The 5,000-nt window shown below is 50.5% G+C and overlaps 11 non-coding genes and 2 pseudogenes across 11 annotated transcripts; 5 read left to right on the top strand and 8 right to left on the bottom strand.

The window, feature by feature from the left end:
* The first annotated feature begins 302 nt into the window (after nt 1–302).
* Nucleotides 303–495, top strand: LOC131441926 (U2 spliceosomal RNA). Its single transcript, XR_009232517.1, has one exon. It is a non-coding gene; the product is annotated as a U2 spliceosomal RNA (small nuclear RNA).
* Nucleotides 496–625: 130 nt separating this feature from the next.
* Nucleotides 626–744, bottom strand: LOC131441442 (5S ribosomal RNA; annotated as a pseudogene).
* Nucleotides 745–1,052: 308 nt separating this feature from the next.
* Nucleotides 1,053–1,245, top strand: LOC131442402 (U2 spliceosomal RNA). The gene has a single exon (XR_009232976.1). It is a non-coding gene; the product is annotated as a U2 spliceosomal RNA (small nuclear RNA).
* A 124-nt stretch (nt 1,246–1,369) lies between these two features.
* LOC131477060 (5S ribosomal RNA) lies at nt 1,370–1,488 on the bottom strand. Its single transcript, XR_009243415.1, has one exon. It is a non-coding gene; the product is annotated as a 5S ribosomal RNA (ribosomal RNA).
* Nucleotides 1,489–1,784: 296 nt separating this feature from the next.
* On the bottom strand, nt 1,785–1,903 carry LOC131476449 (5S ribosomal RNA). The gene has a single exon (XR_009242819.1). It is a non-coding gene; the product is annotated as a 5S ribosomal RNA (ribosomal RNA).
* A 296-nt stretch (nt 1,904–2,199) lies between these two features.
* On the bottom strand, nt 2,200–2,318 carry LOC131477535 (5S ribosomal RNA). The gene has a single exon (XR_009243869.1). It is a non-coding gene; the product is annotated as a 5S ribosomal RNA (ribosomal RNA).
* A 308-nt stretch (nt 2,319–2,626) lies between these two features.
* Nucleotides 2,627–2,819, top strand: LOC131442235 (U2 spliceosomal RNA). Its single transcript, XR_009232811.1, has one exon. It is a non-coding gene; the product is annotated as a U2 spliceosomal RNA (small nuclear RNA).
* A 124-nt stretch (nt 2,820–2,943) lies between these two features.
* On the bottom strand, nt 2,944–3,062 carry LOC131477494 (5S ribosomal RNA). The gene has a single exon (XR_009243829.1). It is a non-coding gene; the product is annotated as a 5S ribosomal RNA (ribosomal RNA).
* A 296-nt stretch (nt 3,063–3,358) lies between these two features.
* LOC131440920 (5S ribosomal RNA) lies at nt 3,359–3,477 on the bottom strand. Its single transcript, XR_009231602.1, has one exon. It is a non-coding gene; the product is annotated as a 5S ribosomal RNA (ribosomal RNA).
* Nucleotides 3,478–3,784: 307 nt separating this feature from the next.
* On the top strand, nt 3,785–3,977 carry LOC131441925 (U2 spliceosomal RNA). Its single transcript, XR_009232516.1, has one exon. It is a non-coding gene; the product is annotated as a U2 spliceosomal RNA (small nuclear RNA).
* Nucleotides 3,978–4,107: 130 nt separating this feature from the next.
* On the bottom strand, nt 4,108–4,226 carry LOC131441441 (5S ribosomal RNA; annotated as a pseudogene).
* Nucleotides 4,227–4,534: 308 nt separating this feature from the next.
* Nucleotides 4,535–4,727, top strand: LOC131442401 (U2 spliceosomal RNA). The gene has a single exon (XR_009232975.1). It is a non-coding gene; the product is annotated as a U2 spliceosomal RNA (small nuclear RNA).
* Nucleotides 4,728–4,851: 124 nt separating this feature from the next.
* Nucleotides 4,852–4,970, bottom strand: LOC131477059 (5S ribosomal RNA). Its single transcript, XR_009243414.1, has one exon. It is a non-coding gene; the product is annotated as a 5S ribosomal RNA (ribosomal RNA).
* Nucleotides 4,971–5,000: the final 30 nt, after the last annotated feature.

Genomic DNA, 5,000 nt, shown 5'->3' with positions numbered 1-5,000 from the left:
GGCTGTGGACACAGACTCCTTTTATAGACTAGGTAAGGCCCCCTGCTCGTGGAGGAGCTCAAAGGTCAGCCTTTCGAACGTTCAAGAGTTTAAGTTGTTTTTGGTGGGCTTTGCTGTATGGCCGCGCCCTTTGAGTGTGTCAAATGTCAAGCAGCTGTCCGTCAAGGCTCAGAGTGCACTTAGATCACCTTGGGGCGGAGGTGATCAGCAGCAGCCTTTGTTATGCGCACTTAAAAAACATGGCACCACAACAAGTAACTTGTGTGCCAAGATCTTGAGTTGGCCCCAGACACTTGTGGGCCATCGCTTCTCGGCCTTTTGGCTAAGATCAAGTGTAGTATCTGTTCTTATCAGTTTAATATCTGATATGTCCTCTATATGGGGATTAAATATTAAATGCATTTTTGAGCATTGGGAGGTGAAAACTGGGGCTTGCTCTCTTCACTCCTTGCATTGACCTGGCATTGCAGTGCCACCAGGAACGGTGCACCATTCTCTTTTTTCTGTGAAAACCAAAGCAAGGCTGGAACTAGAAGGACGTTAACGTGTGCCTGTGCCTGTGCCCGTGCCCGTGCGTCAACGTAATTGCAAGCCCATGTTTCTTGTAAGGAAGCAGCAGTGTAAAAGCTTACAGCACCTGGTATTCCCAGGCTGTCTTTCATCCAAGTACTAACCAGCCCCGACCCTGCTTAGCTTCCGAGATCAGACGAGATCGGGCGTGCTCAGGGTGGTATGGCTGTAAGCCTACGGGCTGGGGACACAGACTCCTTTTATAGACTAGGCAAGGCCCCCTGCTCGTGGAGGAGCTCAAAAGTCAGCCTTTCGAACGTTCAAGAGTTTAAGTTGTTTTTGGTGGGCTTTGCTGTATGGCCGCGCCCTTTGAGTGTGTCAAATGTCAAGCAGCTGTCCGTCAAGGCTCAGAGGTGCACTTAGATCATCTTGGGGCTGAGGTGATCAGCAGCAGCCTTTGTTATGCGCACTTAAAAAACATGGCACCACAACAAGTAACTTGTGTGCCAAGATCTTGAGTTGGCCCCACACACTTGTGGGCCATCGCTTCTCGGCCTTTTGGCTAAGATCAAGTGTAGTATCTGTTCTTATCAGTTTAATATCTGATATGTCCTCTATATGAGGATTAAATATTAAATGCATTTTTGAGCATTGGGAGGTGAAAACTGGGGCTTGCTCTCTTCACTCCTTGCATTTACCTGGCATTGCAGTGCCACCAGGAACGGTGCACCATTCTCTTTTTTCTGTGAAAACCAAAGCAAGGCTGGAACTAGAAGGACGTTAACGTGTGCCTGTGCCCGTGCCCGTGCGTCAACGTAATTGCAAGCCCATGTTTCTTGTAAGGAAGCAGCAGTATAAAAGCTTACAGCACCTGGTATTCCCGGGTGGTCTCCCATCCAAGTACTAACCAGGCCCGACCCTGCTTAGCTTCCGAGATCAGACGAGATCGGGCGTGCTCAGGGTGGTATGGCCGTAAGCCGACGGGCTGGGGACACAGACTCCTTTTATAGACTAGGCAAGGCCCCCTGCTCGTGGAGGAGCTCAAAAGTCAGCCTTTCGAACACACTGCACTTGAGCCTTTATCTCCACTACCTGCTACACTCTATTCCAGTATTAGGAAGCTACACCGAGATAGGTAAGCTGCTCCCCATCTCCAAGCTTCTCATGTGCTTGCAGAGCGACATCCAAGGCTGAAACTAGAAGGACGTTAACGTGTGCCTGTGCGTCAACGTAATTGCAAGCCCATGTTTCTTGTAAGGAAGCAGCAGTGTAAAAGCTTACAGCACCTGGTATTCCCAGGCGGTCTCCCATCCAAGTACTAACCAGGCCCGACCCTGCTTAGCTTCCGAGATCAGACGAGATCGGGCGTGCTCAGGGTGGTATGGCCGTAAGCCGACGGGCTGGGGACACAGACTCCTTTTATAGACTAGGCAAGGCCCCCTGCTCGTGGAGGAGCTCAAAAGTCAGCCTTTCGAACACACTGCACTTGAGCCTTTATCTCCACTACCTGCTACACTCTATTCCAGTATTAGGAAGCTACACCGAGATGGGTAAGCTGCTCCCCATCTCCAAGCTTCTCACGTGCTTGCAGAGCGACATCCAAGGCTGAAACTAGAAGGAGGTTAACGTGTGCCCGTGCGTCAACGTAATTGCAAGCCCATGTTTCTTGTAAGGAAGCAGCAGTGTAAAAGCTTACAGCACCTGGTATTCCCAGGCGGTCTCCCATCCAAGTACTAACCAGGCCCCACCCTGCTTAGCTTTCGAGATCAGACGAGATCGGGCGTGCTCAGGGTGGTATGGCCGTAAGCCGACGGGCTGGGGACACAGACTCCTTTTATAGACTAGGCAAGGCCCCCTGCTCGTGGAGGAGCTCAAAGGTCAGCCTTTCGAACGTTCAAGAGTTTAAGTTGTTTTTGGTGGGCTTTGCTGTATGGCCGCGCCCTTTGAGTGTGTCAAATGTCAAGCAGCTGTCCGTCAAGGCTCAGAGGTGCACTTAGATCACCTTGGGGCGGAGGTGATCAGCAGCAGCCTTTGTTATGCGCACTTAAAAAACATGGCACCACAACAAGTAACTTGTGCGTCAAGATCTTGAGTTGGCCCCAGACACTTGTGGGCCATCGCTTCTCGGCCTTTTGGCTAAGATCAAGTGTAGTATCTGTTCTTATCAGTTTAATATCTGATATGTCCTCTATATGGGGATTAAATATTAAATGCATTTTTGAGCATTGGGAGGTGAAAACTGGGGCTTGCTCTCTTCACTCCTTGCATTGACCTGGCATTGCAGTGCCACCAGGAACGGTGCACCACTCTCTTTTTTCTGTGAAAACCAAAGCAAGGCTGGAACTAGAAGGACGTTAACGTGTGCCTGTGCCCATGCCCGTGCGTCAACGTAATTGCAAGCCCATGTTTCTTGTAAGGAAGCAGCAGTGTAAAAGCTTACAGCACCTGGTATTCCCAGGCGGTCTCCCATCCAAGTACTAACCAGGCCCGACCCTGCTTAGCTTCCGAGATCAGACGAGATCGGGCGTGCTCAGGGTGGTATGGCCGTAGGCCGACGGGCTGGGGACACAGACTCCTTTTATAGACTAGGCAAGGCCCCCTGCTCGTGGAGGAGCTCAAAAGTCAGCCTTTCGAACACACTGCACTTGAGCCTTTATCTCCACTACCTGCTACACTCTATTCCAGTATTAGGAAGCTACACCGAGATGGGTAAGCTGCTCCCCATCTCCAAGCTTCTCACGTGCTTGCAGAGCGACATCCAAGGCTGAAACTAGAAGGACGTTAACGTGTGCCCGTGCGTCAACGTAATTGCAAGCCCATGTTTCTTGTAAGGAAGCAGCAGTGTAAAAGCTTACAGCACCTGGTATTCCCAGGCGGTCTCCCATCCAAGTACTAACCAGGTCCGATCCTGCTTAGCTTCCGAGATCAGACGAGATCGGGCGTGCTCAGGGTGGTATGGCCGTAAGCCGACGGGCTGTGGACACAGACTCCTTTTATAGACTAGGTAAGGCCCCCTGCTCGTGGAGGAGCTCAAAGGTCAGCCTTTCGAACGTTCAAGAGTTTAAGTTGTTTTTGGTGGGCTTTGCTGTATGGCCGCGCCCTTTGAGTGTGTCAAATGTCAAGCAGCTGTCCGTCAAGGCTCAGAGTGCACTTAGATCACCTTGGGGCGGAGGTGATCAGCAGCAGCCTTTGTTATGCGCACTTAAAAAACATGGCACCACAACAAGTAACTTGTGTGCCAAGATCTTGAGTTGGCCCCAGACACTTGTGGGCCATCGCTTCTCGGCCTTTTGGCTAAGATCAAGTGTAGTATCTGTTCTTATCAGTTTAATATCTGATATGTCCTCTATATGGGGATTAAATATTAAATGCATTTTTGAGCATTGGGAGGTGAAAACTGGGGCTTGCTCTCTTCACTCCTTGCATTGACCTGGCATTGCAGTGCCACCAGGAACGGTGCACCATTCTCTTTTTTCTGTGAAAACCAAAGCAAGGCTGGAACTAGAAGGACGTTAACGTGTGCCTGTGCCTGTGCCCGTGCCCGTGCGTCAACGTAATTGCAAGCCCATGTTTCTTGTAAGGAAGCAGCAGTGTAAAAGCTTACAGCACCTGGTATTCCCAGGCTGTCTTTCATCCAAGTACTAACCAGCCCCGACCCTGCTTAGCTTCCGAGATCAGACGAGATCGGGCGTGCTCAGGGTGGTATGGCTGTAAGCCTACGGGCTGGGGACACAGACTCCTTTTATAGACTAGGCAAGGCCCCCTGCTCGTGGAGGAGCTCAAAAGTCAGCCTTTCGAACGTTCAAGAGTTTAAGTTGTTTTTGGTGGGCTTTGCTGTATGGCCGCGCCCTTTGAGTGTGTCAAATGTCAAGCAGCTGTCCGTCAAGGCTCAGAGGTGCACTTAGATCATCTTGGGGCTGAGGTGATCAGCAGCAGCCTTTGTTATGCGCACTTAAAAAACATGGCACCACAACAAGTAACTTGTGTGCCAAGATCTTGAGTTGGCCCCACACACTTGTGGGCCATCGCTTCTCGGCCTTTTGGCTAAGATCAAGTGTAGTATCTGTTCTTATCAGTTTAATATCTGATATGTCCTCTATATGAGGATTAAATATTAAATGCATTTTTGAGCATTGGGAGGTGAAAACTGGGGCTTGCTCTCTTCACTCCTTGCATTTACCTGGCATTGCAGTGCCACCAGGAACGGTGCACCATTCTCTTTTTTCTGTGAAAACCAAAGCAAGGCTGGAACTAGAAGGACGTTAACGTGTGCCTGTGCCCGTGCCCGTGCGTCAACGTAATTGCAAGCCCATGTTTCTTGTAAGGAAGCAGCAGTATAAAAGCTTACAGCACCTGGTATTCCCGGGTGGTCTCCCATCCAAGTACTAACCAGGCCCGACCCTGCTTAGCTTCCGAGATCAGACGAGATCGGGCGTGCTCAGGGTGGTATGGCCGTAAGCCGACGGGCTGGGGACACAGACTCCTTTTAT

Source organism: Solea solea, chromosome 16, assembly GCF_958295425.1.
Source record: "Solea solea chromosome 16, fSolSol10.1, whole genome shotgun sequence".
Lineage (NCBI taxonomy): Eukaryota > Metazoa > Chordata > Actinopteri > Pleuronectiformes > Soleidae > Solea > Solea solea.
The sequence above is the reverse complement of the archived record's forward strand: the minus strand, read 5'-3'. Positions and strand labels throughout refer to the sequence as shown.